The following is a 27,795-nucleotide window of genomic DNA, read 5'->3' as shown; positions in this document are numbered from 1 at the left end:
ATGTCCAGGTGTGCTAACTGTGGCCCGGACTCACTGGTATGTACCTCCATGTGGGCTGATTGGGTCAAGCAAAATCCACCTCGAGTTCAGAATCTGCTTCGCTTCACTCATCTGTAAATAAGTCTCTTCACTGAGGAGCTTTCTTTTTTCCCAAATTCCAAAGATCAAGTATCTCCAATTAAATGTCAGCACAAAGGACAAATTTGAGTGGGCTGCACCTCACTGCTTTTATCCTTGCAAAGTGATGTCGTAACAAATCATGAGACGAGCCAGAGGTACTTTATTTCCCAACCTGGGGCTAAGCTGATGTGAAGTTCCTGGGAAGAGGCTGGTTTGGTTGCTGAATTTAGTGACTAATTGTCAGTGAGGGGAAGGTTCGTTCAGAAGGCAACATAGTCCTCTGAAGGTTTATACAGCATTGCTTCTGTTGGTAACTGGTGGCTAGGTGATCTCAGCCAGATTGACAGTAAGGGAGCTACAATTGGCCTCAGCACCCTTGGGTTAAAGAGGGTAAATTGGCCCGGATTCCTGGACCATGTGTGTGTGTGTAGAATTCCTTTCGGCTCTGCAATGTGGACGGGCTCGTGTTAAGGACGGGCTCCTGCAATGTGGACGGGCTCGTGTTAAGGACGCGCTCCTGCAATGTGGACGGGGGGCTCGTGTTAAGGACGGGCTCCTGCAATGTGGACGGGCTCGTGTTAAGGACGGGCTCGTGTTAAGGACGCGCTCCTGCAATGTGGACGGGCTCGTGTTAAGGACGCGCTCCTGCAATGTGGACGGGCTCGTGTTAAGGACGCGCTCCTGCAATGTGGACGGGCTCGTGTTAAGGACGGGCTCCTGCAATGTGGACGGGCTCGTGTTAAGGACGCGCTCCTGCAATGTGGACGGGCTCGTGTTAAGGACGCGCTCCTGTAATGTGGACGGGCTCGTGTTAAGGACGGGCTCCTGCAATGTGGACGGGCTCGTGTTAAGGACGGGCTCGTGTTAAGGACGCGCTCCTGCAATGTGGACGGGCTCGTGTTAAGGACGCGCTCCTGCAATGTGGACGGGCTCGTGTTAAGGACGGGCTCCTGCAATGTGGACGGGCTCGTGTTAAGGACGCGCTCCTGCAATGTGGACGGGCTCGTGTTAAGGACGGGCTCCTGCAATGTGGACGGGCTCGTGTTAAGGACGCGCTCCTGCAATGTGGACGGGCTCGTGTTAAGGACGCGCTCCTGCAATGTGGACGGGCTCGTGTTAAGGACGGGCTCGTGTTAAGGATGCGCTCCTGCAATGTGGACGGGCTCGTGTTAAGGACGCGCTCCTGCAATGTTGTCCGGAGCTGCTGTGGTTTCAGTTTTTGTTTTATTTCACACTGACAGTCGGCATCTCCAGTTTGTTGCCTTTTGCCCTGTAATGTGAACAGTCTGTGTTGGGGAAAAGCTCCTGAGGTATAACCGTTGCACTTGTGTTGGGGTGTTGTTCTACTAACTGGTAATGTTGCTCCTTTCTCTCTGCACGCCACAGTTAATAGCAAACTGTGGCATTTTTGCCATTTTCTGTGCAGGAAATGATTCCCAAAAATGCGAATGCCTCCCTGAGCTCGTGAAGCACTGATTGAGAAATCAGGTGAATCATTGACTTTGTTTTTCACCTGGAGTGACCATGGTGCAGACTGACTCGATTCGCTCTGCACACTGATCAACGGTTGGGTTTGAGTGAGTTTCCTTGTAATTCAATTCTAATCCCAGCTGACAAATCATTACCTTGCACTGCACTCACGAGTACATCGTGATCCGATGCTAGGAATGTTCTACTGTGCGACCTATGGGTGGTCGAGCTGTTTTCCTGTTATTCCAGATCATATTTCTCCTCGCTGGGCAGGGTTGTAGTAGTGATGGTGTCCATACTAGAATGGGGCAATAGGGGGGGGGTGGGAGAGTGGGTGATTGCTCCACAGGTAGTAGTCGCACTCTCGGGACCTTGTTCCAGCGGGGAGCGATGTCTGATCCCCGACGCTGCTGTCAGCCCAGCATAACGACGTGCAGTTGATTCCAGAGCGGGTCCCTCGCCCTATAATCGGGACAGCGGCATTCCATCACCTCCATATGGCAGGCTTCTAAAATCGGAGGATGTTCAAGATGGTGTGGTCTAGAGCCCCATTGTGTAAAAAACTTGCCTGACTGCCCTCCATCCTGCAGTGCTCCTGTTGTATAAAGGATTAACGTGATGTGCGTGTAAACCTTAACGTGCTGCCAGTCCCGGCATGATCTGAGATTGCCCGGACTTTTATTAAATAAAATATATATTTTTTGCAATTCTCAGTTAACTCATCTACTTGCATTTATACACTGTACTTCAATGTGCCTCTTGTGCAGGGTCTCGGCACGTCAATGCTTCGATGACTGCTGCTATGTGGATATTTATGTACAAGGACGGCGACTGAGCCTAGGGCTGGTTGTGGCGAGTCGGATTGCTTTTACTGCCGATTGCTGTCATAGAATCTTGGAATGATCCAGCACAGATGGCGGCCTTTCGGCCCATCATGCCTGTGCCAGCTCTTTGTCAGAGATATCCCATTAATCCCACTCCCCTGCTCTTTCCCCATAGCCCTGTAGCTTTTTTCCCTTCAAGTGTTTATTTAGAAAGTTACTATTGAATCTGCTTCCACCACCCTTTTGGGCAGTGCATTCCAGATCACCACAACTCGCTGTTTAAAAAAAACTGTTCCCTCCTGTCGCTTCCGGTTCTTTTGCCAATCACCTTAAATCTCTGTCCTCTGGTTACTGCTCCTTCTGCCACTTTAAACAGCTTCTCGTTATTTACTCTATCAAAACCACTCCTGATTGTGAACACCTCCATTAAATCTCCTCTTAACTTTCTCGACTCTACGGAGCACCATCCCAGCTTTGCAGTCTATCCATGTAATTGTTGTCCCTCATCCCTGGAACCATTCTAGTAAATCTGATCACTCTCACCAAGACTTTGACATCCTTCCTGGTGTGGGGCCCAGAACTGGCCACAATTCTCCAGCTGCGGCCTAACCAGTGTTTTATAACTTCCTTAATTTTGTACTGTCTCTTTATAAAGCCAAGGATCCCGAATGCTCTTTTTAACGGCCTTCTCAACGTGCCCTGCCATCCTCGTGTGTGTACAGTACACCCCCAGGTCTCTGTTCCTGCAACCAGAGTTCCCTTTAAGCTGCCCAAGTCCAATCGATATAAGCAGTGGTTGTAACACTGACCCCTGGGGAACACCACTGTATACTTCTCTCATGTCTGGAAAACCACTGTTCACCACTACTCGATAGCAAAATACTGCAGATGCTGGAAATCCAAAATAACAACAGAAAATGCTGGAAAAACTCAGCAGGCCAGGCAACATCCGTGGAGAGAAAATAGAGTCGACGTTTTGGGTCTAACCCTTCGTCAAGACTGAAGAAGCACAGGAAATGAAACCGATTAAAAGGCCAGTTTGGGGGCTGGGAGAGAACAAAAGAGACATTAAGAGGTATTCAAAACCAGACGAGATGGTGATAGGACTAGTGGAGACAAAAGACGGCTCTAGATTAGGTGTGAAATGCGCTGGCAGAATGGGAGACAGATGCCATGTGGGAGAGAGGAAAAAAGGGGGGAGGGCCAAAACAAAGGTGGGGATAAAAAATAAGTAAAAATGTAATGGGGGCCGAGGTTATGATCTGAAATTGTTGAACTCGATATTGAGTCTGGAAGACTGTAAAGTGCCTAATCGGAAGATGAGGTGCTGTTCCTCGAGCTTACGCTGGGTTTCCGTGGACAGTGTACAGTGAGGTCTGAGTGGGAATGAGGCGGTGAATTGAAATGACAGGCGACCGGAAGCTCGGGGTCACCCTTGCAGACTGAACGGAGGTGTTCCGCAAAGCGGTCACCCAATCTGTGTTTGGTCTCCCCAATGTAGAGGAGACCGCATCGTGAGCAGCGAATACAATATACTAGATTGCAAGAAGTACAAGTAAATCGCTTTTTCACCGGGAAGGGGTGTTTGGGGCCTTGGACAGTGGGAAGGGGGAGGTATAAGGGCAGGTGTTACATCTCCTGCGCTTGCACGGGAAGGGGAAGGGGTGCTGGAGGTGATAGAGGAGTGGACTAGGGTGTCGCGGAGGGAGCGGTCCCTACGGAATGCTGAAAGGGGAGGGGAAGATGGGTTTGGTGGTGGGATCACGTTGGAGATGGCGGAGGATGATCTGTTGAATGTGGAGGCTGGTGGGGTGAAAGGTGAGGACAAGGGGAACCCTATCGTGGGACAGGGGTGAGGGCAGAAGTGCGGGAGATAGAACGGACACGGTCGAGGGCCGTGTCAACCACGGTAGAGGGGAATCCTCGGTTGAGGAAAAAGGAAGACGTCAGAAGCACTGGTGTGGAAGGTGGCATTGTCGGAGCAGATGCGGCGGAGTCGGAGAAACTAGGAGAATGGAATAGAGTCCTTATAGGAGGCAGGGTGGGAGGAAGTGTAGTCCAGGTAGCTGTGGGAGTCAGTGGGCTTGTAGTAAATATTGGTCAATAACCTATCCCCGGAGATGGAGATGTCGAAGGGAAGAGTCGGAGATGGACCATGTGAAGGTGAGGGAAGGGTGGAAATTGGAGGCAAAGTGAATGAAATTGTCTAGTTCAGGACGAGAGCAGGAAACGGCACCGATACAGTCATCAATGTACCAGAAGAAGAGGTGAGGGAGGGGACCAGAGTAGGACTGGAACAAAGAGTGTTCCACATATCCCACGAACAGGCAGGCATAGCTAGGACCCATGTGGGTTCCCATAGCAACATCTTTGATTTGGAGGAAATGAGTGGAGTTAAAGGAGAAGTTGTTCAATGTGAGAACAAGTTCAGCCAGACGCAGGAGGGTGGTGGTGGATGGGGACTGGTCGGGCCTCTGTTCAAGGAAGAAGCGGAGCGCCCTCAGGCTATCCTGGTGGGGGATGGAGGTGTAGAGGGATTGGACGTCCATGGTGAAAACCTTCTGTTTTGGCCCTCCTCCCCTTTTTTTCTCTCTCCCACATGGCAGCTGTCTCCCATTCTGCCAGCGCATTTCACACCTAATCTAGAGTTGTCTTTTGTCTCCACTAGTCCTATCACCGTCTCGTTTTGAATACCTCTTAAATCTCTCTTCACTTCTCTTTTGTTCTCTCCCTGCCCCAAACTGGCCTTTTAATCTGTTTAATTTCCTGTGCTTTTTCAGTCTTGACAAAGGGTTTCGACCCAAAACGTTGACTCTATTTCTCTCCCCACGGATGTTGCCTGACCTGCTGGGTTTTTCCAGCATTTTCTGTTGTTCACCACTACTCTCTGCTTTCTGTCCCTTAGCCAATTTTGTATCCATGCTGCCACTGTCACTTTAATCCCTGGGGCTTTTATTTTGCTACAGGAAACTCTTTTTACCGGGACCAACGTGGTGCCGGTTCATCAAAAATTCCGGATAACCGAAAGCTATAGTAAAAGATACGGAGCTGAGAGCGCCGTATAAAGCAACAAACCCTGTTGCTTAGCAACAGGTTCAGAACAGTGGCCAAAAGTTCCAAGCGTCTCTGTAGTTTAGCAACAGCTGCAGCCACACCCGATTGCACAGCAACAGATCGAGGAAGGCAAGTAATAAAACTTACCTGAACCTACTCCTGAATTTTGCCGGTTAACCGAGATTTCCGGTTATTTAGGTGCCGGTAAATCGAAAGTTTCCTGTAACTAGTCTATTATGTGGTACTTTGTCAAACGCCTTTTGAAAGTCCATATACACAACATCAACCACACAACCCTCTCCATTACTTTATCAAAGAACTCGATCAAGTTAGTCAACCATGATTTGCCTTTAACAAATCTGTGTTGATACCTGGGACGGCAGGAATGACACATGAGAGATTGGGTCGATTGGGCTTATACTCACTGGAGTTTAGAAGAATGAGGGGATCTCATTGAAACTTATAAAACTCTAAGGACTAGACAGACTAGATGCAGGAAGGATGTTCCCGATGGTCGGGGAGTCCAGAACCAGGGGGTCACAGTCTAAGGATAAGGAGTAAGCCATTTAGGACAGAAATGAGGAGGAATTTCTTCACCCAGAGAGTGGTGAACCTATGGAATTCTCTGCCACAGAAGGCAGTGGAGGCCAATTCATTAAATATATTCCAGAAGGAGTTGGATATATTTCTGAAGGCTAAAGGGATCAAGGGATATGGGGAGAAAGCAGGGACAGGATACTGAGTTTGGATGATCAGCCATGATCTCATTAAATGGCAGAGCAGGCTCGAGGGGCTGAATGGCCTACTCCTGCTCCTATCTTCTATGTTTCTATGACATTCATTTATTAGCCCATACTTTTCTAAATGCCAATTAATTTTGTCCCGTATTATTGTCTCTAAAGGTTTCCCCACCAGCGACGTTGGGCTGACTGGCCTGTAGTTGCTGGGTTTATCCCCCTCCCCTTTCTTCAACAACAGCAACTTGTATTTATGTAGCACCTTCAACGTAGTAAAACCTCCCAAGGCGCTTCACAGGAGTATGATGAGACACAAAATTTGGCACCGAGCCATATAATGAGAAATTAGGGCAGATGGCCAAAAGCTTGGTCAAAGAGGTAGGTTTTAAAGAGCGTATTCAAGGAGGGAAGAGAGGTGGAGAGATTTAGGCAGGGAATTCCAGAGCTTGGGGTCTAGGCAACCGAAGGCACGGCAGCCAATGGTTGAGCGATGCTCAAGATGGCAGAATTAGCGGAGCGCAGATATATCGGTGGGGGGGGAGGTGGTGGTGGTGGTGGTGGTGTGAGGTGGGTGGTTGTCGGGCTGGAGGAGATTAGAGATAGGGAGGGGTGAGGCCATGGAGGGATTTGAAAACAAGGATGAGAATTTTGAAATTGTTGCGTTGCTTAACTGGGAGCCAATATAGGTCAGCGAGCACAGGGGGTGATGGGTGAACGGGACTTGGTGCGAGTTAGGACACGGGCAGCCGAGTTTTGGATGACCTCAAGTTTACATAGGGTGGAATGTGGGAGGCCGGCCAGGAGTGCGTTGGAATAGTCAGTCTAGAGGTAACAAAGGCATGGATGAGGGTTTCAGCAGCGGATGAGCTGAGGCAAGGGCGGAGACGGGCGATGTTACGGAGGTGGAAATAGACAGTCTTGGTGATGCCATGGATATGTGGTTGGGAGCTCATTTCAGGGTCAAATATGACGCCAAGGTTGCGAACAGTGTGGTTCAGCCTCAGACTGATGTTAGGGAGAGGGATGGAGTCAGTGGCTCGGGAACGGAGTTTGTGGAGGGGACCGAAAACAGTGGCTTCGGTCTTCCCAGTATTTAATTGGAGAAAATTTCTGCTCATCCAGAACTGGATGTCGGACAAGTAGTCTGACAATTTAGAGACCGTGGATAGGTTGAGCGAAGTGTTGGTGAGATAGAGCTGGGTGTCGTAGCGTACATGTGGAAACTGTGTTTTCGGATGATGTCGCCATGGGGCAGCTTGTAGATTAGAAATAGGGAGCCTAGGATAGATCCTTGGGGGGCACCAGAGGTAATGATGCGAGAGTAGGAAGAGAAGCCATTGCAGGTGATTCTCTGGCTACAATTAGATAAGAATGGAAGCAGGCGAGTGCAGTCCCGCCCAGCTGGACGACGGTGGAGGAGGAGGGAGCGGTCAATTGTGTCAAAGGCTGCAGACAGGTAGAGAAGGACGAGGAGGGATCGTTTATCTTTGTCAGTCACATAGGATGTCATTTGTGACTTTGAGAGCTGTTTCGTTACTGTGGCGGAAACCCGAATAGAGGGATTCAAACATAGAGTTACGGGAAAGATGGGCACGAATTTGGGAGGCGACAACACGTTCAAGGACTTTGGCGAGGAAAGGGAGGTTGGAGATGGGGTGGTAGTTTGCAAGGACGGAGGGGTCAAGAGTTGTTTTTCAGGAGCGGGGTGATGACGGCAGATTTGAGGGAGAGGGGGACAGTACCCGAGGAGAGCGAACCGTTAATAATATCAGCTAACATGGGAGCCAGAAAAGGAAGTTGGGTGGTCAGCAGTTTATTGGAATAGGGTCGAGAGAGCAGGAAGTGGGTCTCGTGGACAGGATGAGTGCGAATAGGTCATGAGGGGAGATCGGACAGAAACTGGCCAAAGATGTGAGTTCAGGGCTAGGGCGGAGGGAACCTTGGAGGAAGTTTGCCCCGGTGGGCTAGGGGAAGGAAGGGAAGTGGCAGAGGCAGCTGAACGGATGGTCTCAATCTTGGAGACAAAGTCCATGAGCTCCTCACACTTGTTGTCAGAGGTGAAGGTGGTGGAGGAGACAGGAGAGAGGGGTTTAAGAAGACGGTTAGCAGTGGAGAATAGGAGCCGGGGGTTATCTTTGCATTCCAGAATGATTCTGGAATAGTGAGCAGTTTTGGCAGACGAGAGCAGGGCCCGATAATGCTTTATGTGGTCCAGCCAGATCTGGCAGTGAATGGCTGAGCCAGTTGTCCGCCATATCCGTTCAAGTCTGCTTCCCTTGGACTTAAGGAAGCGAAGATGAGGGCCGTACTGGGGATATGGCCAGGGTGAGAGGGGGTAATTGTTTTAATAGGGACTAGGGCATCCAAGGTGGTGAGGGTATGGTTGAGCATATCGGTAGCTGCAGAAATGTCGTGGAGGGCCAAAGGCTGGATCGCTGGGATTTTGTAAGTGCAGTTGTAAGAGCGTTGGGGAGAGTGTTTTTTCAAGGGACGGACACAGAAGGAAGTAGGGTTGGGGGGGGGAAGGGGGATGTGGGTGGAGAGCGACACCAGGAACTGGTCAGCGATGGCCTTATCTGCGATTGACACAATGGGAGTAGCGAGGCCATGAGAGATGGCAAGGTCGAGCGGGTGGCTGTGAATATGGGTGTAATATTCGCTAACCTCAGTCCTCTGGCACCACCCCCATATCCAAGGAGGATTGGAAGATTTTGGCTGGCGCCTCTGCAGTTCCCACCCACCCTTCCCTCTAACCTAGGATGCATCCCATTCGGACTGGGTGACTTTTCTACTTGGGACTGCCAACCTTTTAAGTACCTCCTCATTTTTATCCTATCCAATATCGCTCTTCCTTTACTGTGACATTGGCAACATCCTCCTCTCCAGTGAAGACTGATGCAAAGTTCTCATTTAGTACCTCGGCCACGCCCTCTGTCTCCACTAGAAGACCTCCTTGTTGGTCCCACCTGTCCTTTGTCTACCCTTTTACTATTTATATTTTTATACGATCTTTGGGTTCCCTTTTACGTTGGCCGCAAATCGATTCTCATACTCTCTTTGCCCCTCTTACTCCCTTTTTTAGATCTCCTCTGTACTTTCTATATTCAGCTTGGTTTTCTCCTGTATTATGAACCTTGCAATTGTCATAGGCCTCCTTTTTCTGTCTTATTTTAACCTCCATATATCTTTAGTCATCCAGGGAGCTCCAGCTTTGGATGCCCTTCCTTTTCCCCCTCTTAGAACTGTGTCCACTCTGTACCTGAGCCATCTCCTCTTTGAAGGCCTCCCGTTGTTCAATAGGGTTTTGTTTACCAATTTTTGATTCCATTTCACCTGGGCCCAGATCCCTTTTCAACTCACTGAAGTTAGCCCTCCTCCTGTTAAGCATTTATACGCTTGATTGTCCCTTGTCCCTTGTCCCTTGTCCCTTTCCGTAACTGTTCTAAACCCGATATGATTACTTCCTCAAATGCTGTCCCATCTTGGACTGCTTCGTATTTGCTCCTTTCTGATCCCTCCAATTTCTGAACGATTCGCCTCTCCCAGTCCCCTCTACACGTTGTTTCATCTTGTAGCCCATCTCCCTGTTGAAATCAGTTGGATCTTCTGTGTTGCTGCAGTTTGGAGGTTCAATGTGTGGGCCAATCTACTTCTGTTAAAAAAAAACTTGCATTTCTACAGCGCCTTTCACGACCACGGGACGTCCCAAAGTGCTTTACAGCCAATGAAGTACTTTTTTTTTTTGAAGTGTAGTCGCTGTTAAAAATGTAGGAAATGCAGCAGCCAGTTTGAGCACAGCAAGTTCCCACAAACAACAATGTGATAATGACCAGATCAGCTGGTTTTTTTCTGGTGGTGTTGATTGAGGGATAAATATTGGCCAGGACACAGGATTGCTCCCCTGCTGTTCTTTGAAATAGTGCCATGGGATCATTAGCGCCCACCTGAGAGCAGACGGGGCTTCGGTTTAATGTTTCATCCGAAAGGCGGGACTGTCTGACTTTTCAATTGCTGAAAATTGGAATAATTTTTTTGCTCTTATTTTCTGCACTTGTCAAGGTGAGGGGTGTTGGAGTTTGGAATGGAGACATTCACTTTTCAGGGATCCTCTGGCAGCATCAAACACTCCCAGGGCAGGTACAGCATGGGTTAGATACAGAGTAAAGCTCCCTCTACACTGTCCCATCAAACACTCCCAGGGCAGGTACAGCAAGGGTTAGATACAGAGTAAAGCTCCCTCTACACTGTCCCATCAAACACTCCCAGGGCAGGTACAGCACGGGTTAGATACAGAGTAAAGCTCCCTCTACACTGTCCCATCAAACACTCCCAGGGCAGGTACAGCACGGGTTAGATACAGAGTAAAGCTCCCTCTACACTGTCCCATCAAACACTCCCAGGGCAGGTACAGCATGGGTTAGATACAGAGTAAAGCTCCCTCTGACAGAGTATTAACTGCCCAAAAGCAAAATGGGGTGGGAGTGGCTTGGGCGGGGTTCCCGGTGTACATATTTAGCAAATATACAAGCAACATAAAAGCAGATTTCGTAAAGGTGATTTGAAGCTGTGTTTGGTGGAGTTTCACTGCCCATGTTTATACAAAGCAGGATGAGTGTGATCTCTAATGACGGAACATGCCAGCCTTGAGCTCTCACTTTAATTCTTGATGTGCGCTGTGCTGAGTGATGTTCACGAGAGCTCACTGATGGCTTTTGCAGTTTAAACAAACAAGTAGTACAGAAGCTCAATAAAACTAATGTCCAAGGCTTTTCCTCTGTTACTCTGGGTTTATTTAGTAATGATCCATTATGGAAAAAATGTATTAAGTCAATGCACTGTAACATGGAACGCACCAACAGTGACAGACCTGTCCCCACCAGTACTGTACCCCAGTGTTATACAGTGACTGACCTGTCCCCACCAGTACTGTACCCCAGTGTTACAGTGACAGACCTGTACCCACCAGTACTGTACCCGTGTTATACAGTGACTGACCTGTACCCAACAGTACTGTACCCCAGTGTTATACAGTGACTGACCTGTACCCACCAGTACTGTACCCCAGTGTTAGTGACTGACCTGTACCCAACAGTACTGTACCCCAGTGTCACAGTGACAGATCTGTACCCACCAGTACTGTACCCCAGTGTTAGTGACAGACCTGTACCCAACAGTACTGTACCCCAGTGTCACAGTGACTGACCTGTACCCACCAGTACTGTACCCCAGTGTTAGTGACAGACCTGTACCCACCAGTACTGTACCCCAGTGTCACAGTGACTGACCTGTACCCACCAGTACTGTACCCCAGTGTTAGTGACAGACCTGTACCCACCAGTACTGTACCCCAGTGTTATACAGTGACTGACCTGTCCCCACCAGTACTGTACCCCAGTGTTAGTGACAGACCTGTACCCAACAGTACTGTACCCCAGTGTTAGTGACAGACCTGTACCCACCAGTACTGTACCCCAGTGTTATACAGTGACTGACCTGTCCCCACCAGTACTGTACCCCAGTGTTACAGTGACAGACCTGTACCCACTAGTACTGCACCCCAGTGTTATACAGTGACAAACCTGTACCCACCAGTACTGTACCCGTGTGGTATACAGTGACAGACCTGTACCCACCAGTACTGTACCCCAGTGTTATACAGTGACAGACCTGTACCCACCAGTACTGTACCCCAGTGTTATACAGTGACTGACCTGTCCCCACCAGTACTGTACCCCAGTGTTACAGTGACAGACCTGTACCCACTAGTACTGCACCCCAGTGTTATACAGTGACAGACCTGGACCCACCAGTACTGTACCCCAGTGTTATACAGGGACAGACCTGTATCCACCAGTACTGTACCCCAGAGTTATACAGTGACAGACCTGGACCCACCAGTACTGTACCCCAGTATTGTGCCGTGTACTGGCCTGTCTGGGTTAAATTTTTACAACTGAAACAATGCCACGTGATCAGAATATTTGCCAGTTGAGGCTGGTGGGCGGGTAAGAGAAGCACTGACTCTAGTTTCTGTAATCTGACCCTGTGTGTACTTTGGCTGCAGCTACTTCCCAGAACTGGTTTTGTGAGTTGCAGCCGTCTTGTACTGTGGAGATGGTAGAGTTTCACTCATGGTGAACTGCTGCACTACAATTCTGCAGTCCTTCAGTGATTCGCCCAGGTCTCCGCCACTGGCATCCTGCCTCATAACAAGACCCCCCCACTCCACACCCCGTTACATACATATGAACATACGAATTAGGAGTAGGCCACTCGGCCCTTCGAGCCTGCTCCGCCATTCAATGAGATCATGGCTGATCCGATTACTCCACATTCCCGCCTACCCCCGATAACCTTTCACCCCCTTGTTTACCAAGAATCTATCTACCCCTGCCTTAAAAATATTCAAAGACTCTGCTTCCACCGCCCTCTGAGGAACAGTTCCAAAGACTCACGACCCTCTGAGAAAAAATTTCTCGACCTCTGTCTTAAATGGGCGACCCCTGATTTTTAAACAGTGACCCCTAGTTCTAGATTCTCCCACAAGAGGAAACATCCTCTCCACATCCACCCTGTCCAGATCTCTCAGGATCTTATATGCTTCAATCAAGTCACCTCTTACTCTTCTAAACTCCAGCGGATACAAGCCTAGCCTGTCCAACCTTTCCTCATAAGACAACCCGCCCATTCCAGGTATTAGTCCAGTAAACCTTCTCTGAACTGCTTCCAATGCATTTACATCCTTCCTTAAATAAGGAGACCAATACTGTACACAGTACTCCAGATGTGGTCTCACCAATGCCCTGTATAACTGAAGCATAACCTCCCTACTTTTGTATTCAATTCCCCTCGCAATAAACGATAACATTCTATTAGCTTTCCTAATTACTTGCTGTACCTGCACAGTAACCTTTTGCGATTCATGCACTAGGACACCCAGATCCCTCTGCATCTCAGAGCTCTGCAATCTCTCACCATTTTTATTCTTCCTGCCAAAATGGACAACTTCACATTTTCCCACATTATACTCCATTTGCCAGATCTTTGCTCACTCACTCAACTTATCTCTATCCCTTTGTAGCCTCCTTATGGCCTCTTCACAATTTACTTACCTACCTATCTTTGTGTCATCAGCAAATTTAGCAACTATACCTTCGGTCCTTTCATCCAAGTCATTTATATAAATTGTAAAAAGTTGAGGCCCCAGCACTGATCCCTGTGACACACCACTCGTTACATCTTGCCAATTAGAAAATGACCCATTTATGCCTACTCTCTGTTTCCTGTTAGCTAGCCAATCTTCTCTCCATGTTACCCCGTACACCATGAGCTTTTATTTTCCACAATAACCTTTGATGTGGCACCTTATCAAATGCCTTCTGGAAATCTAAGTACAGTACATCCACTGGTTCCCCTTTATCCACAGCACATGTTACTTCCTCAAAGAACTCCAATAAATTGGTTAAACATGATTTCCCTTTCACAAAACCATGTTGACTCTGCCTGATTACCGTGAACTTTTCTAAGTGTCCTGTTATAACGTCTTTAATAATAGCTTCTAACATCTTCCCTATGACTGATGTTAAGCTAACTGGCCTGTAGTTTCCTGCTTTCTGTCTCCCTTTTTGAATATAGGAGTTACATTTGCTATTTTCCAATCTAATGGAACCTTCCCCGAATCTAGGGAATTTTGGAAAATTAAAGCCAACGCATCAACTATCTCACTAGCCACTTCTTTTAAGACCCGAGGATGAAGTCCATCAGGACCCGGGGACTTGTCAGCCCGCAGCTCCAACAATTTGCTCAGTACCACTTCCCTGGTGATTATAATTTTCTTGAGATCCTCCCTCCCTCCCATTTCCTGACACCCAGCTATTTCTGGGCTGTTACTTGTATCCTCTATAGTGAAGACCGATGCAAAATACCTGCTCAATTCAACTGCCATCTCCTTATTTTCCATTATTAATTCCCCAGACTCTCTTTTTTAGGATGAACGCTCACTTTGTTAACTCTGTAAAATATTTATAGAAACTCTTACTATCTTTTTATATTTCTAGCTAGCTTTCTCTCGTACTCTAATTTTTCTCTCCTTATTAATCTTTTAGTCATTCTTTGCTGTTTTTATATTCTGTCCAATCTTCTGACCTGTCACCCATCTTTGCATAATTATATGCTTTTTCTTTAAGTTTGATACCTTCTTTAACATTTTTAGCTAACCACAGATGGTGGGTCCTCCCCTTGGAATTTTTCTTGTTGGAATGTATATATTCTGTGTATTTTGAAATATCCCCATAAATGTCTGCCACTGCAACTCTGTTGACCTATTCATTAACCTAATTTGCCAGTTCACTTTAGCTAGCTCTGCTTTCATGCCCTCAATTGCCGTTTATTTAAGTTTAAAATACTAGTCTTGGACCCACTCTTCTCTCTCTCAAACTGAATGTAAAATTCAATCATATTATGATCGCTGCTACCTAGGGGCACCTTCACTATGAGGTCATTAATTAATCCTATTTCGTTGCACAATACCAGGTCTAGTATAACCTGCTCTCTGATTGGCTCTAGATAGTGCTGTTCTAAGAAACTGTCCCGAAAACATTCTATGAACTCCTCATCTAGGCTACCTTTGCCCATCTGATTTTTTCCAGTCTATATGTAGATTAAAATCCCCCATGATTATTGTCGTACCTTTCTGACAAGCTCCCATTATTTCTTCCTTTATACTCCATCCTACCATGTGGTTACTGTTAGGGGGCCTGTACACCACTCTCTCAAGTGACTTGCCTTTATTATTTCTCATCTCTACCCAAACCGCTTCTACACCCTGGTTTCCTGAACTTAGGTCATCCCTCTCTATTGTGCTAATACCATCATTTATTAACAGAGTCACCCCTCCACCTTTCCCTCCTTCCTAAATGTCATGTACCTTTCAATAGTCTGGTCCCAATCTATGTCATCCTGCAGCCATGTTTCTGTAATGGTGATCAGATCATATTTATTTATTTCTGTTTGTGCTCGGTTCATCTGTTTTGTTTTGAATGCTACGTGCATTCAGATGCAGAGCCTTTAGTTTTGTCCTTTTATTATTTTTGTAATCTCTAGCCTTATCTGTTGATTTACTCTTAGATTTGTACTCTCTATCCCTTCCTGTCACGGTCTGTTTAGCATTTCCCATATTAATACCTTTCTCTCTTGCCTTGTCTCTAATCTTTGAATTACCACATCTTCCCAAATTTGATCTCATGCCCCCACTATTTAGTTTAAAGCCCTCTCTACTGCCCTAGTTATAGGACTCGCCAGAACACTGGTCCCAGCACGGTTTAGGTGAAGACCGTCCCAACGATACAGATCCCACTTTCCCCAGTACTGGTGCCAGTGCCCCAGGAATCAAAACCCATTTCTCCCACACCAGTCTTTGAGCCACGCATTCATCTCGCTAATTTTATTTACCCTATGCCAATTTGCTCGTGGCTCAGGTAACCCTTGAGGTTCTGCTTTTTAATTTAGCCCTCAGCTGCTTATGCTCTCTCAGAAGAACCTCTTTCCTAGTTCTACCTATGTCGTTGGTACCTACGTGGACCACGACCACTGGCTCCTCCCCCTCCCACTGCAAGTTCCTCTCCAGCCCAGAGCAGATGTCCCGCACCCTGGCAGGCAACACAGCCGTCTGGACTCTCGCTCTTGGCCGCAGAGAACTGTATCTATCCCCCTGACTATGCTGTCCCCAATTACCACTACATTCCTATTAACTCCCCCCGCTTGAATGGCTTCCTGTACCTCAGTGCCATGGTCAGTTTGCTCATCCACCCTGCAGCCACCGCTTTCATCCATACAGGCCGCAAGAACCTCAAACCTGTTGGACAATTGCAAAGGCTGAGGCTCCTCCACCTCCTGGGTCCCCCATACCTGCCTCACTCGCAGTCACCTCCTCCTGTCCCTGACCACTGACCAAGTCAGAAGACCCTAGCCTAAGGGGTGTGATTGCCTCTTGGAATAAAGTGTCCAGGTAACTTTCCCCCTCCCTGATGCATCGCAGAGTCCGCAGCTCGGCCTCCAGCTCATCAACTCTGAGCCGAAGCTCCTCGAGCCGCAGACGTGTTCGCCCTGGATCAGACAGGCATCCAGAAGCTCCCACATACTGCAGTCGCAACACATCACCTGCCCTGCCATCTTTATTGAGCCTTAATTAATTTAATAATTAATAAACCCGACTACACCTAATAAGATTTATTACTGCTCGTAAAATTTACTAATACTAATGAAACCTTACAATTACTAATAAATTTCCTGGGCTTTAAAAGATAAGTGAGCAAAATACTCAATCACTTGCCCTTTTCCCTGTGATGTCACCTTTTATTTTTGTCCAAATGCGGTTGGGGGGTGTCACAGAGCCGAACTCCCACTGGTTCTCTGTCCCCTCTCGTGCAGCTTTTTAACACCTCTCCTGGAAGCTGAAAAAGAAAGGCGCACCAAACTCGCAGGTTTACACTCTGTTCCAAGCTGCACTCTAGCCTCCCTTATTTATACTGCTGAGGTTTAAATAAGTGAGCTCTCTGGCAGTTACCGAACCAGATTAGGCCAGTTAATTAATTAACTACTCTCACTTGCACTCCAGCACAGAGCTTGCTTCGCCCTGACCAAGCCTGGAAGAAACTTAAAACCTGCAACAGTAAATTTAAGTTAAATGCTTGCCATTGTCCTTGCTGCCCTCTACGTCCTCATTTCTGATCCACTTGGGATCTTCCCAGACCTGCCCCTGGCATTTCTTGCTGTAACCTCGGCTTCCTGCTTCATCACCCTTTGCTGCCTCTTCTGCTCTCCCTGTGGGCCGCTCTGGCTCAATGCTCATCGCTCCTTGCTTTTCACCTCTGTCCCTCCCTCCTATTTCATCTGATGGATTACTCGGCTATCGTCTGAACACAGAGGGTTGGAAAGATAAAACCCTTGTTTAAGCTTCCTCTGATCTCTCGGACCACAGAAAAATACACCACCTTGGATCATGAGTGGAACCCTCGCATACACCGCACTGTGCATCTTTGCTACAGATCACAAGCCAGGACCTTTACTTACAGTCACCTGGATGTAACACTGGGCGAGTTCTTCTGGTATAATTGCAAAATACTGCGGATGCTGGAAATCTGAAATAACAACAGAAAATGCTGGAAATACTCAGCAGGCCAGGCAGCATCCGTGGAGCGAGAAACCGAGTTAACGTTTCAGGTCTGGGACCCTTCATCAGAACTGGGAAAAAGCTGGAGATGTAACTGATATTAAGCAGGTGCAGAGACGGGGTGGTTAGGAGGGGAGGAAGAAATAGAAAGAACATCCTGTACTTTTGTAAGAGGCAGGAAAGATAAAATGTTGCAAATGGGAGTGGCAAAAATCATACTGCATGAAAAATGGGGGCAGGGATAATTATCTGAAATTGTTGAACTCTATGTTGAGTCCGGCAGGCTGTAAAGTGCCCAATCGAAAGATGAGGTGCTGTTCCTCGAGCTTACGTTGAGCTTCATTGGAACAATGTAATAGCCCGAGGACAGAGAGATCAGAGTGGGAGTGAAGCGGTGAATTAAAGTGACAGGCGACCGGAAGCTCAGGGTCACCCATACAGACTGAACGGAGGTGTTCCGCAAAGCGGTCGCCCAATCTGCGTTTGGTCTCCCCAATGTAGAGGAGACCACATCGTGAGCAGCGAATACAGTATACTAGATTGCAAGAAGTACAAGTAAATTGCTGTTTCACCTGGAAGGGGTGTTTGGGGCCCTGGACAGTGGGAAGGGAGGAGGTAAAAGGGCATGTGTTGCATCTCCTGCGCTTGCACGGGAAGGTGCCAGGTGAAGGAGCAGGGCTGTTGGAGGTGATTGAGGAGTGGACCAGGGTGTTGCGGAGGGAGCGGTCCCTTCGGAATGCTGAAAGGGGAGGTGAGGGGAAGATGTGTTTGGTGGTGGGATCACGCTGGAGGTGGCGGGAATGGCGGAGGATGATCCGTTGAATGTGGAGGCTGGTGGGGTGAAAGGTGAGGACAAGGGGAACCCTATCGTGGTTCTGGGAGGGAGGGGCAGGGGTGAGGGCAGAAGTGCGGGAAATAGAACGGACACGGTCAAGGGCCATGTCGACCACGGTAGAGGGGAATCCTCGGTTGAGGAACAAGGAAGACATGTCAGAAGCACTAGTATGGAAGGTGGCATCGTCAGAACAGACGCGGCGGAGACGGAGAAACTGGGAGAATGGAATAGAGTCCTTACAGGAAGCGGGGTGGGAGGAAGTGTAGTCCAGGTAGCTGTGGGAGTCGGTGGGCTTGTAGTGGATGTTTGTTGAAAGCCGATTGCCAGAAATGGAGACGGAGAAGTCAGGGAAGGGAAGGGAAGAGTCGGAGATGGACCATGTGAAGGTGAGGGCAGGGTGGAAATTGGAAGTAAAGTGAATGAACTTCTCCAGTTCAGGGCGAGAGTTCTTCTGGTGTCCTGACCAACATCATTAAAATATTACAGTATCTGGTCATTATCTCTGTGTTCATGGGATCTTGCTGTGCATAAATGGACTGCCGTGTTTCCCCAACATTACAATGGTGACTATACTTCACAAGTACTTCATTGGCTGTGAAGTTACGGGACATCCTGAGGAGGTGGCGGGCACTGTATAAATCAAGTGATTTTAAGCTAGCTCAGGTTTGTAACTCTAGTTTTGTAGGTTCTCTCGTCAGCTATACTTAAACTGTGTGTTGTAACCAGGAGTGACTGACCTCTCTTTCTTTACTGTGTAAATATCCACCAGAATTCACCAATAATGAGTGTGAGAACTCTCTTCCTTTGTGGCCAGGGTTTCTTGCAGCTTGTATCTGTCTGCCTCTGAACCACCTCCCTCCTCTGTCGTGAAGATGCCAGCACGTTCCCAGCATTCACCATGTATCATGTATGGACACAGATAAATCTGACCGCTTCGATACTGTGTGCAGGGTCAGGTGGGAACCAGCCCTCCGATGCAGTGTCGCAGGGTGGGGCGGGGGTACAGGTGGGCACCAGCCCTCTGATGCAGTGTTTTGGGGGTGGGTGGGGGGGGGGGTACAGGGGCACCAGCCCTCCGGTAGTGTTTGGGGGGGGGGGGGAGGCGGGGGGTACAGGGGCACCAGCCCTCCGATGCCGTGTTGTGGGGGGGGGGTACAGGGGCACCAGCCCTCCGGTAGTGTTTTGGGGGCGGGGGGGGTACAGGGGCACCAGCCCTCCGGTAGTGTTTTGGGGGCGGGGAGGGTACAGGGGCACCAGCCCTCCGATGCCGTGTTTTGGGGGCGGTGGGGGGGGTGTACAGGGGCACCAGCCCTCCGGTAGTGTTTGGGGGGGGAGGCGGGGGGTACAGGGGCACCAGCCCTCCGGTAGTGTTTTGGGGGGGGGGGTACAGGGGCACCAGCCCTCCGGTAGTGTTTTGGGGGGGGGGGGTACAGGGGCACCAGCCCTCCGGTAGTGTTTTGGGGGGGGGGGGTACAGGGGCACCAGCCCTCCGGTAGTGTTTGGGGGGGGGGGAGGCGGGGGGTACAGGGGCACCAGCCCTCCGGTAGTGTTTTGGGGGGGGGGGGGTACAGGGGCACCAGCCCTCCGGTAGTGTTTTGGGGGGGGGGGGTACAGGGGCACCAGCCCTCCGGTAGTGTTTTGGGGGGGGGGGGGGTACAGGGGCACCAGCCCTCCGGTAGTGTTTGGGGGGGGGGAGGCGGGGGGTACAGGGGCACCAGCCCTCCGGTAGTGTTTTGGGGGGGGGGGGGGGTACAGGGGCACCAGCCCTCCGGTAGTGTTTTGGGGGGGGGGGGTACAGGGGCACCAGCCCTCCGGTAGTGTTTTGGGGGGGGGGGTACAGGGGCACCAGCCCTCCGGTAGTGTTTGGGGGGGGGGGAGGCGGGGGGTACAGGGGCACCAGCCCTCCGGTAGTGTTTTGGGGGGGGGGGGGGTACAGGGGCACCAGCCCTCCGGTAGTGTTTTGGGGGGGGGGGGGTACAGGGGCACCAGCCCTCCGGTAGTGTTTGGGGGGGGAGGCGGGGGGTACAGGGGCACCAGCCCTCCGGTAGTGTTTGGGGGGGGGAGGCGGGGGGTACAGGGGCACCAGCCCTCCGGTAGTGTTTGGTGGGGGGGGGGGGGTACAGGGGCACCAGCCCTCCGGTAGTGTTTGGGGGGGGGGGGGCGGGGGGTACAGGGGCACCAGCCCTCCGGTAGTGTTTTGGGGGCGGGGGGTACAGGGGCACCAGCCCTCCGGTAGTGTTTTGGGGGGGGGGGCGGTGGGTACAGGGGCACCAGCCCTCCGATGCCGTGTTTTGGGGGTGGTGGGGGGGGGGTACAGGGGCACCAGCCCTCCGGTAGTGTTTTGGGGGTGGGGGGTACAGGGGCACCAGCCCTCCGATAGTGTTTTGGGGGCGGGGGGGGTACAGGGGCACCAGCCCTCCGGTAGTGTTTTGGGGGCGGGGAGGGTACAGGGGCACCAGCCCTCCGATGCCGTGTTTTGGGGGTGGTGGGGGGGGGGTACAGGGGCACCAGCCCTCCGGTAGTGTTTTGGGGGCGGGGAGGGTACAGGGGCACCAGCCCTCCGATGCAGTGTCGCTGGGGGTGGGTGGGGGGGTACAGGGGCACCAGCCCTCTGACAGTATACCCAACAATGTGTGCCCAGCGAGTCGCTGTCAGCAGGCTGCTCGGTCACGTACTCTCCAGCAGGGACCAGTTCTCTCCCCATCTCTTTGACCTGTGACGGGATGAGTGAAAGTATAACCAGTGCAGCGCGGGAGGTGAACCGTGGACGTTTTGGTCTGGATGGTTGTGTTGTGGCTTTCTTTAACCCTTGTCCTATTTTTTTTGGTGAGTTGCAGGTGCTATGTAAAGCGTATTAAACATTTGTCGATGTAATAGCTGTTTCTGCAGTTGCCAGACTGACCAAGTAGAAGCTGTATTGCCCAGTCAGTGTGCTCGGTTCTGTAGCTTGAAACAGCACTGTCACTGTTGTGCTAAGTAGTGTTTTTTCCATATTTGGGGGTCTACTCAAGTTTCTAAGCCCTGTTGTTGGGTTTCCACCGTTGCCAGTTTGGGCAAGTGGACCCAGAGTACAGCAGTGATGTGCGCTGTGTGATCATTGACCTGTGGGCCCTGGTGTGGTGCTGTATTGGTCTGATTGTATGGCTGCATTCTTTTCTCTGCAGGCAGCAGGAGATCCCAATTAAACTCAGCATTAAACAGACACGCAGTGCTTCATCAGGGTTTAATACAATTATTGGCAACAGTTGAACACTAATCGATGAGATCTTCAGACATAACTTGGCGACACCCGGTGCCTGCTGTCTGGAGCACCTTTTCAGTAAAACACTGATCTTGTGAAATGACTTACTGGGCACATCATTTCATTTCTTTAACTTCTTTCAGGGCGACTGACCCAGCTGCCTGTTGGAGGTGTGTGGGTCCAGGTGTAAAGGAGATCGAGTAACCTTCCTCTCTTACTCGACAAAGAACATGGCACAACTATTGGTATTTAGTAGGGACATACGAATTGCTACATGTAGAAAGACCAGGGTCCATCTCGTTCGCCTTCTACCACCCTGGCAGTCCCATGATACTGTACAATGATAAGAGTTGTTGACTAATCATAGCAATCAATCTTCATCGAGAGCCGGCACAGACACGATGGGCCGAATGCCCTCCTTCTGTGCTGTGTGATTCTATAATGAGTCTACAACAGACCCAGATGTGAGGCGAGGAAAACTCCAATGATGGAGAGCTTTGGGAACCATAGGACCAAAGTCACTTGTTCCTCCCAAGCACGCTGCACTTAGCACATGTCCTGTCTCATGGGGACCAGATGTGTTTTTGCTGCACTCCTGCCTCCAGTTGATTGTTTGTTGGAATTGTGGTGCTGACACCGTGCGTGTTTTGCATTGTGAGCATCACAGTGATTGATCCTGTCGAAGAGACAGAGCATGGAGCAGGCCCTTCGAGCCTGCTCCGCCATTCAATGAGATCATGGCTGATCTTCTGCCTCAACTCCATTCACCGGCCCTATCGCCATAGACCTTGATGCCCTTACTAGTCAGAAATCTATCCACTTCTGTTTTGCATATACCCAATGACTGAGCCTCCACAGCCCTCTGGGGTAGAGAATTCCAAAGATTCATCACCCTGTGTGTGAAGAAATGTCTTCTCATCTCAGTCCTGATTGGCCTACCCTTTATCCTGAGGCTGTGGCCCCTGGTTCTAGACTCCCCAGCCAAGGGAATCATTCTCCCAGCATCCACCCTATCAAGTCCTGTAATCATTTTGTATGCTTCAATGAGATCCCCTCTCATTCTTCTGAATTCAAGAGAATACAGGCCTAGTTTACTCAATCTTTTCTCATACGACAATCCTGCCATCCCAGGAATCAATCTCGTGAACCTTCGTTGCACTCCCTCTATGGCAAGTATATCCTTCCTTAGGTAAGGAGACCAAAATTGTACACAGTACTCCAGGTGTGGTCTCACCAAGGCCCTATATAATTGGGGTAAGACTTCTTTACTCCTGTACTCAAAATCCTCTTGTAATGAAGGCCAGCATACCATTTGCCTTCCTAATGGCTTGCTGCACCTACACATTCACTTTCAGTGACTCATGTACAAGAACACCCAGGTCCCTTTGAACATCTGCATTCCCCAATCTTTCACCATTTAGGAAATACTCTGCCTTTCTATTTTTTCTACCAAAGTGGATAACTTCCCATTTATCCACATTATATTCCATCTGCCATGTTCTCGCCCACTCACTGAGCCTGTCGAGATCCCCTTGAAGCCTCTCCACATCCTCTTCACAACTGACACTGCCACCTAGCTTTGTGTCATCAGTAAATTTGGAAATGTTACATTTAATCCCCCCATCCAAATCATTGATATAGATTGTGAAAGCTGGAGCCCAAGCTCCGACAGGTTAGCAATTAATAGCTTGAGAAATATTCTTCATGGAGTTAGCTGATGTCAGCCTGGATTCCAATTCTATGACTACAATTGTGGTGGTACAGTGCCTGGGCTGGGAAGAGGGGAAATGAGCTGGGGTTTCCACCCCGATTGCTATCCAGTGCCCTCCTCTTTCCCCTGCCCCACACTTAACTGGAAAGTGCATGTATTGGACATCAGATGAGGATAGGACAGGGCTCAGCTTATGTCCACCCCATCATTGCCTAACACTCCCTGGGTGTGGGCCAAGGAATTGTACCCCAACAGGAATGAGCACCTTCAGGAGCAAAGAACATTGGCCGAAAGGTATTGATTGTAAATCCTGCCCGTGCTGTTGTTTCAGACCAGCCTGACTGGTATTGCTAGTTTTACGGGGAGAGTTACTTTTATTTCCACGTTCTGCCTTGTGCTACAGCTGCTGGCCATTCAGTCCTTGCATTTCATAATTCCTTATATATGAAGCTCTTTGGGAAGTGTGAGACGGCACCAGGCAGTGTGTAAATGAACCTGGGATATTTGCAGCTCTGCGGTCGGTGCCCTAGGGGTGCGGGCTGGTGTCTGCGGGAGCTGTGTTGCCTTCACTTCATTCAACACTTGTGCTGTGCGGAGATCCACTGGTGTAAAGACACCCTGCACCTTTCACGTCTCCAGTCCTCCCAAATTGCTTCACAGCCAGTCAATTATTTTTGAAATGTAGTCACTGTTTTGTGGACAACCATAGCAGTCAATTTGCACATTGCAAGGTTCCCACAAACAGCAGTGTGATAAATGCCCAGTTAATCTGTTTTGATGGTGTTGGTTGTTGGTCGGGGCTCCAGGAGAACTCCCCTGCTCTTCCAACAGTGCCCTGGATCAGGCAGATGGGGCCTCGATTTAACGGCACCACTAAAAGACTGCTCCCAAAATACAGCGCTGCACTGAGGCGTCTGCCTCCTGCTCAGTCCTGGAGTGGGGCTACAACCCTCGATCGATAGCAAAATACTGCAGATGCTGGAAATCTGAAATAACAACAGAAAATGCTGGAAAAACTCAGCAGGCCAGGCAACATCCGTGGAGAGAAATTAGAGTCGACGTTTCGGGTCAAAACCCTTTAACAAGACTAAAGAGGCACAGGGAATGAAATAGATTGAGGCCGGGCTGGAGAGAACAAAAGAGAAGTGAAGAGACATTAAGAGGTATTCAAAACGAGACGAGAGGGTGATAGGACTAGTGGAGACAAAAGACAACTCTAGATTAGGTGTGAAATGTGCTGGCAGAATGGGAGACAGCTGCCATGTGGGAGAGAGGGAAAAAAAGGAAAGGGGGGGGTGGGGAAACCAAAACAAAGGTGTGGATAAAAAAAAAAAAAGTGAAAATGTAATAGGGGCTGAGGTTATGATCTGAAATTGTTGAACTCGATATTGAGTCCAGAAGACTGTAAAGTGCCTAATCGGAAGATGAGGTGCTGTTCCTCGAGTTTACGTTGAGCTTCCGTGGAACAATGCAAGAGGCCAAGGACGGTGAAGTCCGAGTGGGAATGGAGCGTGATGCGCCATCAATTACTCAAAAGACTGAGGTTGAGCGAGTAACAATCAGGCTTTTATTAACTAAAGAATGAAGGTCTTGTCTCGAGTGGTCGACCCGTCCAGAATACTAAGGGACTGGGAGGTAGTCACTTATATACCTGGAATAGTGGGAGGAGTCAGCCGAGGCATGTCCAGACCTGTACCTGGTGGAATACACATACAGACACAGACAGGTATGACAGTGGTTTACCACAGGGCGGTGAATTGAAATGACAGGCGACCGGAAGCTCAGGGTCACCCTTACGGACTGAACGAACGGAGGTGTTCCGCAAAGTGGTCACCCAATCTGCGTTTGGTCTCCCCACTGTAGAGGAGACCGCATCGTGAGCAGCGAATACAGTATACTAGATTGCAAGAAGTACAAGTAAATCGCTGTTTCACCTGGAAGGGGTGTTTGGGGCCCTGGACAGTGGGAAGAGGGGAGGTGTTGCATCTCCTGCGCTTGCACGGGAAGGTGCCAGGCGAAGGGGAAGGGGTGCTGGGGGTGATAGAGGAGTGGACTAGGGTGTCTCGGAGGGAGCGGCCCCTACGGAATGAGGGGAGGGGCAGATGCGTTTGGTGGCGGAAATGGTGGAGGATGATCCGTTGAATGTGGAGGCTGGTGGGGTGAAAGGTGAGGACAAGGGGAACCCTATTGTGGTTCTGGGAGGGAGGGGCAGGGGTGAGGGCAGAAGTGCGGGAGATGGAACGGACACGGTCGAGGGCTGTGTCAACCACGGTAGAGGGGAATCCTCGGTTGAGGAAAAAGGAAGACGTCGGAAGCACTGGTGTGGAAGGTGGCATCGTCGGAGCAGATGCGGCGGAGACGGAGAAACTGGGAGAATGGAATAGAGTCCTTACGGGAGGCGAGGTGGGAGAAGTGCAGTCCAGGTAGCTGTGGGAGTCAGTGGGCTTGTAGTGAATATTGGTCAATAACCTATCCCCAGAGATGGAGACGGAGAAGTCGAGGAAGGGATGAGTCAGAGATGGACCATGTGAAGGTGAGGGAAGGGTGGAAATTGGAGGCAAAGTGAATGAAATTGTCTAGTTCAGGGCGAGAGCAGGAAATGGCACCGATACAGTCATCAATGTATCGGAAAAAAGAGGTGAGGGAGGGGACCTGAGTAGGACTGGAACAAAGAGTGTTCCACATATCCCACGAACAGGCAGGCATAGCTAGGACCCATGCGGGTACCCATGGCAACACCTTTGATTTGGAGGAAATGAGTGGAGTTGAAGGAGAAGTTGTTCAATGTGAGAACAAGTTCAGCCAGGCGGAGGAGGGTGGTGGTGGATGGGGACTGGTCGGGCCTTGATCTTCTGACTGGGGTGAGCATGCTGTCATGGAGTCAAGACTGAGACTAAAAATGATTTAAAGAGTTTCAACCAAGCTCCGAGCTGCAATAGCAGACACTGCTGGTGAGTACAGCGTGTGAGGGTGAAATGGATGGTGGGAGTGGGGGAGGTAACTGGCTGGGAATCGACTGTGTTACACTGCTGTCCTTGGAGCCCCGCCTTCTATTCAGACCAAAGTCACTTGCAGTGAGTGTCTCGGTGTTTAGACTTTGTGCTGTAATATTATAGGCTGCTCGCTGGCGGGGCTTGTTCACGTCGAGCTGGGAGCGGACCTGTGTTCCCCAGCATGTGCGAGTGGCTTTTGGAGACTGGCCTGGGATTTGTTTGAAGACAGTAGTTCAGACTGAGGTTAAACTTGGCTGCTGAAACCCAAACCTTTGATCTGACCCCTGACCCGCGGCTCTTTAGCCAGGTGACTGATGTCATTCCAATCACAAAACAAATACTGCAAAGCAGCCGGAGATTTCAGCTGGGAAGCGACACCCGCCGAGTCTGTGCCCTGTACTCTGAGTCTGCTGGGCCTGGCCCTGCTTTAACTGTGTGCTCGTTGTCTTGTACAGGGACTCATTGGTGTCTTGCCGAAAAAAAGCTCCAGCTCTGAATGTATGTTTGTCTGATGACTAGATGTTAGATTTGTGCAGATTTACCCTACTCTCATTCCAGAATTGGAATTAGTTTCCACAAGAGGGGTGTACTTCACGCCAGCATTTCCAGATTTCCTTTTAAATTGCTTTCTTAGAAATCACTGAAATCTGTGATTGCTGGAAGGGCAGCCAGCTAAGGCAGCGGTGTCACTGTTGTATCCTAACTACCTTTCACCGAGAGCTTGAGTATATTCATGCAGTCAGGCAACTGGGGCATTAAACCGGGGGAGCCAAGTTCAATCCTGTAGAGAAGGAATCATTGAATCATGCAGCACAGAAGGAGGCCATTCAGCCCATCGTGCTTGTGCTGGCTCTCTGAGGGCCATCCATTTAGTCCCACTCATTCCCCAGAACCATGCGAATTTTTCCTGTTCAAGCACTTATCCAATTCCCTTTTGAAAGTTATTATTGAATCTGCTTCCAGCACCCTTTCATGCAGCGCATTCCAGATCACAACAGGTGCGTAAAAAAATTATCCTCGTGTCATCTCCTCCTCTCTCCCCTTCCCCCCCCCAAACCAACTCCTGGATTTTTTTTAACAATGATCTTAAATCTGTGTCCTCTGGTTACCTACCCTCCTGCCACTAGAAACTGTTTTACGATCCACTCTTATCAAAAAACCCCGTATTATTTTGTCCACGAAAGGAGAATGCTTTTCATTCCCTCTCTGACTCAACCCGACACAAAAAACTTCTTATCAGTCGTGCTGTTTATTTGAGCTGAGCTGTATGGAACAATTCAGATGCGAGTCTGTTTGATTGCTGCATGGATCAGCGGGCCTTCCTCTGGGTGTGACTCTCTGAACTGCTGACCCCAGCCCTGGCGTTCATGTGGTCCATTCACTCTTTACGAGTTTCACATTCAGGCGCAGTGGACAGCACTTTGCATTGGTGGTAAACTTGGAGTGTGAATGGGGTGTGCAGCCCAGAGCGAGGAGATCCTCAGTGTAGTCAGACTCTCCTTTTTCTTCGTACCAGCGTACAGTCCATCCCTGACACCGGACTGAGGCTTTTATCTGAACTCTCCTGTGAAGTGTGTGGGATGTTTTAAAATATAAATGCAAGTTGTTGCATGTGAAGAAAGAACTTTCATTTCTATAGC

The 27,795-nt window shown here is 49.6% G+C and overlaps 1 protein-coding gene across 2 annotated transcripts in view; it reads left to right on the top strand.

Annotated features, from left to right (window-relative positions):
- The window catches only part of llgl2 (LLGL scribble cell polarity complex component 2), a 146,523-nt gene that overhangs the window by 6,870 nt on the left and 111,858 nt on the right, over nucleotides 1–27,795 (top strand). Inside the window, exon 2 of one of the 2 annotated variants that reach the window (XM_085963219.1) lies at nucleotides 5,381–5,597. The exons of the other annotated variant lie outside the window; for it this stretch is intronic. The gene's annotated coding sequence lies outside the window, so the exon portion shown is untranslated. The remainder of the gene's footprint in view (nucleotides 1–5,380; nucleotides 5,598–27,795) is intronic. 2 annotated transcript variants of the gene reach the window in all.

Source organism: Somniosus microcephalus, chromosome 21 (assembly GCF_052327205.1).
Source record: "Somniosus microcephalus isolate GS21.2 chromosome 21, FLI_Smic_1.0, whole genome shotgun sequence".
Taxonomy (NCBI): domain Eukaryota; kingdom Metazoa; phylum Chordata; class Chondrichthyes; order Squaliformes; family Somniosidae; genus Somniosus; species Somniosus microcephalus.
This window is presented reverse-complemented; position numbering and strand designations above follow the sequence as displayed.